Here is a 9,280-nt window from a genome sequence, read left to right on the forward strand (position 1 = left end):
TTAATCATGATTTTCACTTTTCATTTATTACCTTCAAGTGTACTCTCAGGTACATTTTTTACTTTTTTTTTTTTTTTTTCGGTACGCGGGCCTGTCGCTGTTGTGGCCTCTCCCGTTGCGGAGCACAAGCTCCGGACGCGCAGGCTCAGTGGCCATGGCTCACGGGCCAAGCCGCTCCACGGCACGTGGGATCTTCCCGGACCGGGGCACGAACCCATGTCCCCTGCATCGGCAGGCGGACTCTCAACCACCGCGCCACCAGGGAAGCCCCTGTTTTTTACTCTTTTTGAAAATGCCAATCAGAGAAAGTAACTGGCCTCAACTAATCAAGGGCAAAGTTAGGATTTGAACCCAGCTCTGGACCCAAATCATCTCCTGACTTTATCTATTATACCCACTTTATCATCTATGATACCCACTTTATCTATGCCACCCACTTTGTCTATGTCACCAACTTTATCTATTATACCCACTTTATCTATGACACCCACTTTATGACACCCAATTTATCATCTATTACACCCACTTTATCATCTATTACACCCACTTTATCATTTATTACACCCACTTTATCATCTATGACACCCACTTTGTCTATGACACCCACTTTGTCTATTACACCCACTTTAACATCTATTACACCCACTTTGTCTGACACCCACTTTATCTATGACACCCACTTTGTCTATGTCACCCACTTTATCTATGACACCCACTTTATGACACCCAATTTATCATCTATTACACCCACTTTATCATCTATTACACCCACTTTATCATTTATTACACCCACTTTAACATCTATTACACCCACTTTGTCTATGACACCCACTTTGTCTATTACACCCACTTTGTCTATTACACCCACTTTAACATCTATTACACCCACTTTGTCTATGACACCCACTTTATCTATGACACCTACTTTGTCTATGGCACCCCCTTTGTCTATGTCACCCACTTTATCTATGACACCCACTTTATGGCACCCAATTTATCATCTATTACACCCACTTTATCATCTATTACACCCACTTTATCATTTATTACACCCACTTTAACATCTATTACACCCACTTTGTCTATGACACCCACTTTGTCTATGACACCCACTTTGTCTATTACACCCACTTTAACATCTATTACACCCACTTTGTCTATGACACCCACTTTATCTATGACACCTACTTTGTCTATGGCACCCCCTTTGTCTATGACACCCACTTTATGACAACCGTTTATCATCTATTACACCCACTTTATCATCTATGACACCCACTTTATCATCTATGACACCCACTTTGTCTATGACACCCACTTTGTCTATTACACCCACTTTGTCTATTACACCCACTTTAACATCTATTACACCCACTTTGTCTACGACACCCACTTTATCTATGACACCTACTTTGTCTATGGCACCCCCTTTGTCTATGACACCCACTTTATGACAACCAGTTTATCATCTATTACACCCACTTTATCATCTATTACACCCACTTTATCATTTATTACACCCACTTTATCATCTATGACACCCACTTTGTCTATGACACCCACTTTGTCTATTACACCCACTTTAACATCTATTACACCAACTTTGTCTATGACACCCACTTTATCTATGACACCCGCTTTGTCTATGGCACCCCCTTTGTCTATGACACCCACTTTATCATCTATTACACCCACTTTATCATTTATTACACCCACTTTATCATTTATTACACCCACTTTATCATCTATGACACCCACTTTGTCTATTACACCTCTTTGTCTCCTTGGCATACGAATCGTGTGTTCAGCCTTTGGAACAGCGTTTCCCTAAATGTGGTGCCCTGACCACCAGCATCAGGATGGTCTGGAATGAATGTTGAAATTCAGATTCTTAGGCACCATCTAGACCAAGGGAACCCTTCCTTCTGGTGGGCCTCGGAATCTGCACTCTCACAAGTTCCTGAGGTGACTCTCATGCCTAGTGACCGTTGAGTACCATTATTTCTGAGGCACCCAGAAGAAGCACGAGATACAGTAGCTGCCTCCGGTGCTTTGACGGACTAGCTGGAGAGAGCAGCCCCCGTGAAACCAAAGCAACAACTTCCACTTACTTTAGCATCCTCTGCTGCAAATTGCCGAATCCCAGCCTGGCTTCCACCTGGAGTTCAGTGTACTTTTGCGCCATCTTGCTTTGTGATCAGGTGGTATTTACTCGAGGAAGCAAATCTTCGTATTAGCACAAGCAAAACATAATTAGAAGAATCTGTTATAAGAACCATTCTGCTTTCCAAGCCAAATATAAATTCCTTTGTAGTAAGTCATGCCAGGAATCCCACTTTGTTAGCTCATGTAATTAAGAATGACTGTCATGCCAATTGCTGTCAATGTCTATTTTTCTTAATTGTTTGGACATGTGCCTCCCCCCACCCCACCCCCCGCCTTCTTTTACTCCTGATGTATGCATAGTTTGAAAGAGTTACCATGATCGAACTCATTTTTGTAACAAGTTGTGCTGGGTTTTCTCCCTTTGCCCACCCTCCTCCCCATTCTCTGCCCTTCTCAGTGTGTTCCATGTCTGGAGGCTGACCCCTGTGACAGCATCACCACCTGAGCTCCCTTGCACTCTGGCCTCTGGTTGGGTTTGGCCAATGGGAAGAACCAGCAGGGAATAAAAAGGCAGGAGAAGAGGGAAGTCAAGGTGCTTTTAACCCATGCCCTTCTTTGTTGTTATTGGTGGGGTTTTTTGTTGTTGTTGGTTCGTTTTGTTTTTTGTGACTATAGCTTCTGACAGGGACCCCTCTTCCGGCTCAAGCTCTCACTGCCTTGGGTAACACCACGCCGCTTCAGATCTATGGGTAGTGATGGCTTTCTGCTGTTGCTAATCCCTGGGTGCCTCAACATCCTTTGCTAGCTCTCTTCGATGCCTGCACCCCTATAATCTCTTCATTAATGTCTCTCTTGAGTGTGCCATAGCCTATACGTTCAGGTGCCTCTATTTACGATCATGGATTATGCACATCCAAAGATGTCTATCTAGTCTACCCAAAATACTAGGTTAATTTGCAAATATAATTACTGAATTAAAATTTTCGGTTTATTTTCAAATATATATATATATGAAAAATATTAAAGAGTGACGACCCACCCTCTTCCACCTTCCTAACGAGGAAAAATTTTGTTGGTTCCATTGAGGAAAGATAGAAACGGACCATGGGGAAAGGAAAAACGTGAGAGTCTAAATTTAACTTGATAAAAAAGGGATTGCATGAACTAGGGCAGAGAGAGGGGAGTGAGGAAGGATGGGTGTAGAGGTGGGTGGTGGAGAGGGGAAGGAGGGCGAGGGGGAGAGAGGAGAGGACCAGGAAGTGGAGAGGGTAGGGGAGAATGGCACTGAGGATTTTAAAGCAGCTTTCTGCTGTCCCTGACAAGCCCTGCCCGAATCGCAGATTTATGAGCCAAATAAGTGTCGTCGCTCTTTTAAGCCATCGAGTTTTGGAGTGGTTCATTATGTGGCAACGGATGACTGCAACGGTCAGACTAAGGTTTCTCAAACTGGCCTTAAGGTGGCCCAGTGTCCATCAGTAACAAGGAGATGACATGGAGAGAAGATTTTTTATACTCTTAGCAGCCTGGGAGCTGGGAGACAGCTCAGTTGTGTATCTATATGTAAAAAAGAGGAAAACGTGTCTAAAAGTTAGTAGTGGAATTTTTCAAAGGGAAAACTAGCTTCTTGCACCTTGCAAGGTCACGGCTATTGTGAAGCAGTGACCCCCAAATCATGGCGAGGATAGGCTGTGAATGCAACGGAGGACCGTGTGGTTCCATAGGACAAAATAAGAAGGCTGTGGAGAGTTCTGAGCAGAGGGAGGGCCAGTGCAGGGTGCGGGGCACCCCAGAGAAAGTAGCTCAGAGAGAAAGTTCGGGTGGCCAGGTGACTGAAGAATTTTAAGAACAAAGATGTATAACAGTTATTTGGAAATCGTTGTCTGTGATGTGGCCACAAAACACTGCCCCCAAACTTCAGTGAAGTCCGTCTTACACATGGGCTTTCACTCATGGGTGGTGTTTTGCCGAGTGAATGAACTGGGGTAGGGACCAGCAAGGGACAGAAAAGGATCAAAACCCAGAAATATGGAAGAAATAGGGAGGTGGAATTGGAGGCCACTGGAAGACACATAGCTCCCTCAGAATCCCCTTCTTTGGTGGTTGTTCTAGAGATTAAAACACATCTTTTAACACTTCACGGTCTATTCAGAGTTAATATTGTACCACTTCATGTGAAATGTTTAAACCTGGCAATCATAGAGCTCCATTTCCCACCCTCCTCTACCTTTAAGCTACAATTATCATAAGTATTTCGTCTATATATTTTATAAACCCTACAATAACATGTTATAATTATTGTTTTACACAGTATAAAGAAATTAAGAGAAAAGAGTCTTTTGTATTTATCCATATATTTAACATTTCCAATGCTTTTCATTCTTTCCTAAAGAACTGAGGTTCTACCTATTATCATATCCCATTAGCCTAAAAAATTCCTTTAGCATTTTTTTGGTTGTAGATCTGATAGCAACAAATTCTCTCAGTTTTCTCTTCTGTGCAAATGTCTGTATTTCATGTTCATTCTTGAAGGATATTTTTACTCAACTAGAATTCTGTGTAGACTTTTTTAAATGTCTATTTTTCTGCTGAGATTTTTCTATCTCTTAATTTATTTCAGGAATATTTTCCTTTATGTCCTTGGGAGTAATTATAATAACTGCTGTGAATATATATATATATATATATATATATATATATTTTTTTTTTTTTTTTGCAGTGTGTGGGCCTCTCACTGCTGTGGCCTCTCCCATTGCGGAGCACAGGCTCCGGACGCGCAGGCTCAGCGGCCATGGCTCACGGGCCCAGCCGCTCCGCGGCACGTGGGATCTTCCTGGACGGGGGCATGAACCCGTGTCCCCTGCATCGGCAGGCGGACTCTCAACCACTGTGCCACCAGGGAAGCCCTGCTGTAAATTTTTATCTGCTAATTCCAATATCTGGAATGGGGTTGATCTCTATTTCTTATCTTTTCTCTAAGAATCTTGCAGATTCTTTTTTTTTGCAGATTCTTTTTATATAAAGCAATTTTGGATTATATCCTGGACATGATGAATGATATCGTATCCTGGATATTGTGAAAGGTAAATTGCAGATCCTCAGAATTCTGTTATGTTCCCCTGAAGAGTGTTGACTGTTTTTTTTTAAAAAGAGGTAGTTCATGTGGCTGAACTCAGATTGCAAAACCTCTCTCCCTTGAGATGTAAAGTAGCTTGTCCAAAGTCATGCAGCCAATAGGTAATTAATGTTAGATAACTTACGAGTTAAATGCATCTTTGGCAGGGAATATTTACTGCTCTAAGTTTCCATTTATGTTTAAAAGTTCAACCCTAAAGCAAATACTCCCTTAGCTTCCACTTGGTTCTTTTTGATGGGAAGACAGTCTGCAGTTGGTGGTATTTACTGTCTCTGCTCTTTGCTTGCTACAGACACATACCTTATGAAGTCCCTCCTTCCAGCTGCGGAAACACAGCAGTCCTCCAACCCGAGGGGATGGAGCCTTGACTTGGATCCTCACGTAGATGAAGCAGCGTTAGCATTTCCAGATAAAATTCGGGACGCCCAGTTAAATTTCAATATCAGATAAAACCCCATAAATTTTTAGTGTAACTTATTTGAGACATACTTATTGTAGAAATAAAGACCAATCAAATGAGAAAAGTAAAGGCTATCTATTCAGAGCTGGCTACGGCAAGGGGCTCAGCCACCATCACCTGTGTTTTGGCAGCAACTCACAGGCAGGCAGAGGAGTGGCAAAGCTTTCTGGTGGAAAAAGGGAGGACTTCGGGTGTGGGGACTGCTGGGGGACAGTGGGCCTGGGGAAGCTGGAGGTGGCCAACTACGAGGGAGGTGTGTTATGTGGCTGGCTTAGGGCTCCATATTTGGCTTCCTCTGGTTGGTCTGAAGTTGGAAATGGGGACAAACATTTGGGAAGCTGTCCATTAGTAATCAAATTCTGGCTGTTTGGGGCCAGGAGTTGTTGTTTGGCTTCCTGGATTGTCAGCAGAGACAGCTGTCTCATTCCCCCAAGTCTGGCTTACAGCAGGCTGCCTTCCTGGGCCAGTTACTGGGCTTGGTTTCCCGGGCAGGCTGCTGCAGGTTGTGGGTCAGAGATCTACTTTTATACATGGTCTGACCATTATCTGTGTGTATATTCAGTCTCTCATTGTACTGTTTGGGACATACTTACACTGAATGCCTCTTCAGAGACGTTTTTCTGAGCACTCAGGAATCTCAGCACAGAAGAAAAGTAGGAGAGGCCAGTGCTGGTGGGCTGGCATGGTCCTAGAACTGTCCGGTAGCACTGATCCTATCAGGCGGCAGAAGAGACACATTGGGACCCCACCCACGTCACGCCCGTGTGTGGCTCTTCAAGCCTGAGAGCGCTCTCTGATCATCGGAATTACCTTTGCTGCATAGGCTGTATTATTGGCTGAGGAATTAACACCCCCCAGAGGCAGCCCTTAACTGTGGCTCATGAGAGAGGGTGTGTAGGCACCCAGCTCTCTCCTCTTTGGATGGGATAACACAGGCTTGTGTTCCACACTGGCATCCGCAGGTTAAGCCCCATTTGGCCACAGTGGCTACCCGCTCTGAGAGCATCCTTTACTGGCTTCCTTCCCTTCCTAGTCTCAATTCCCTACTCCCTCTCTAGTGCTTCTGGGAGTTACTCCCAAATACTTCCCTTGCACTTGAAGCTTTGTCTCAGAGTCTGTTTCTGGGGAATCCAAACTCATAAGACAGCTAATGGAGATTAGCTGACCCTAAACTGGCCTCCCTGAAAGTTTTGAATGTCAGGTATACCAAGTGAGGCCAGGACTGTGGACCAAGGAGAGGCAAAAAGCAGCAGAACCTGGTGCATCAATCAGGGAGGGGACCCCAGGGCTGATGCTGGGCTCACAAGGGTCTTCTGTACCCTGTCCGCTCAGGGGCTGTTGCTCCTATTTCCCTGGGGCAGGGCTGTGCAACTTCCTCCCCTCCCATGCATCCTGGTGGCACACCCCACCCCTTGAGGTGGCCTCCACATCTTTGTCCCTTGAAATGGAAGGAACCAACTGGCCTGGTGATGCGTCTATAATTTTGTTGGGGGCGTGTCCTTTCTCCTAGTTTCCTGCTTTTAGTGGTTGCTGTTAGTGTTCTTATCTCCCAAAAAAACAGTCTCGGGGGAAGCGTGGCATGGCAGTTATTCACCTCCGGGGGTGATTTGCCCCTTCCCCTCCCCCGAGGGCATTTGGCAGTGTCTGGTGTGGGGGGCGTACTGGCATCTAGCGGGCAGAGGCTGGGGTGCTGCTAACATCCTGCAATGCACAAACAGCCCCCGACAAAGAGAGATTCGGCCCCAAATGTCAATGGTGCTAAGGCCGAGAGCCTGGCCCTGTGGTGAGCAGCGCTTTTCTCTATTTTTAGCTCCAGAAGGGTTAGCTTCCCCAGGAGTTAACCTGCAAACGGAGGCTTGTTTGTGCCAGGCCTGCTGTGGCTCTGTTCGAGTCCATCCACGGTTGGACAGGACAGATTCCCGGCGACAAATTGGAAAAAAACATGGAGGACCAGGGAAAAGAGCAAGGAGACTGGTGTTGATGGAGCCTCTGTGGCACTGAGCGCTGGGGCCGAGGCCAGGCTTGGTGGCTTGGGTTCTCCTGTCCCAGGTGTCTTGGGCGCGACTCCCAGAAGTGACCTGGCCAACACCATGCAGCTTATCAGATCTGGAGCCAGGACCTGGCCTGAGAAGCCAGGAGTGGTGGAGTTCTGAGTGGCTCACAGCAGCTTCTACATCTGTGACCTTTGTAGCATCCGAGGCTGAGACGGAAACGTGAAGAACTGTGCGGTTTTGTCAGATGAGCACGTTGATCACAACTGGCGTTTGCTGAGGGTGGACGTGCAGCCAGGGTCATTTATCACTAGTAGGTCTTCTCCTCCTCCCAAGGACCCACGAGGTTGATGCTATTATTCTCTCCTTTGTACACATGAAGAAACGAGGCAATGGCAGGCTGAGTACTTAGATAAGTACTTAGTACTTGGGTCGGCAAGTAAAGTGGGTCGGCAGTGGGGCCGGGGGTCCCCCAGAGTCCAAGATCCTCAGCACCACGGTGGCGATCATTCTAAACACTAAATCATAAAATGTTCTCCCAGCAACCCCTGGAGGAAATCATTGCATGGTCTTTTGTCCACACGCCCGTTGTCCGCACACGTGGCAACATGACCTCTGGCCTGTGCATCTGTCTCTTCTGGAAGCCGGGGCTACTTCCTTATTCCTCACAGATCCTCAGGGCCTGGCACAGAGACTGGCACACTTTGGCACATCTAGACAGTCCGGTTCCAGAGTCTGTGCTCTCAGCCACTACCTACACTGAACGCTCTTTTAAAATAACTGAAGTGAGACAAACCATTTCTGGGGATAGGCTCAAAATTAGGTATGAATATTCAATGTACATCCTGTGTACTAAAACCCAATTCCACGTGATGCAGAGGATGGCCTCTCCTGGCTGCCCCTCTGCCCGCCCCCGCTCCTTCCCAGGGGCCCTGCCAGAGCTGCAGGTCAGTGTGTCGCTGCCTGTCACTCCTCCTGGCATCCGGTGACCCCTCCTCCACCTGCTCTGCAGACCAGGGCTGGGGTGAGGCAAGCAAGGCCCTGGGACGCTAAGTTCCAGGTGGAGCACGTCCAGGTGGGCACCTGAGAGTGAGCGCCTCTCACCTCTTGCACTGGGTCCCTCACTTGCCTCTTGACCTTCCTAAACACACGAACAGCTGCGTGTCACTGTCTGCTCGCGTCCCTGCAGGGTAAAGCATGGGCTGTGAGTCATCTACTTGGTTAGGGATGTAGGAAGAAGCCGATGGAGGGAAAAACAGACGTGCCGGAGCCAAGTCTCACCGCGTCAGACCAGCCCAGGACTGCGTGGGTCACGGAGCTGCTGTGTGGTGACCGGGACGACTGCCAGCTCGTCCCAGTGGCCAGGAGCCCCGGCCAGCACTGCTGTGGAGTACGGCCGGGTGCCAGCTCAGGGGCTCCCTGCATGTCCCCAGGTCCACTCCCCTTGGTTCAGGTTCTCGGAGTAGCTCGGTCTGTGTAGCTGAAGAGACCCAACTGGTCCCCTTGGCCTCAACTAGTCTCCCTGGCCTCAACTAGCGCATCTGGCCTCAAGGTCTCTTGTCTTCAAGGCTTGCCCAGGCTCGCCCTGCC

This window comes from Phocoena sinus, chromosome 7 (assembly GCF_008692025.1).
Source record: "Phocoena sinus isolate mPhoSin1 chromosome 7, mPhoSin1.pri, whole genome shotgun sequence".
NCBI lineage: Eukaryota > Metazoa > Chordata > Mammalia > Artiodactyla > Phocoenidae > Phocoena > Phocoena sinus.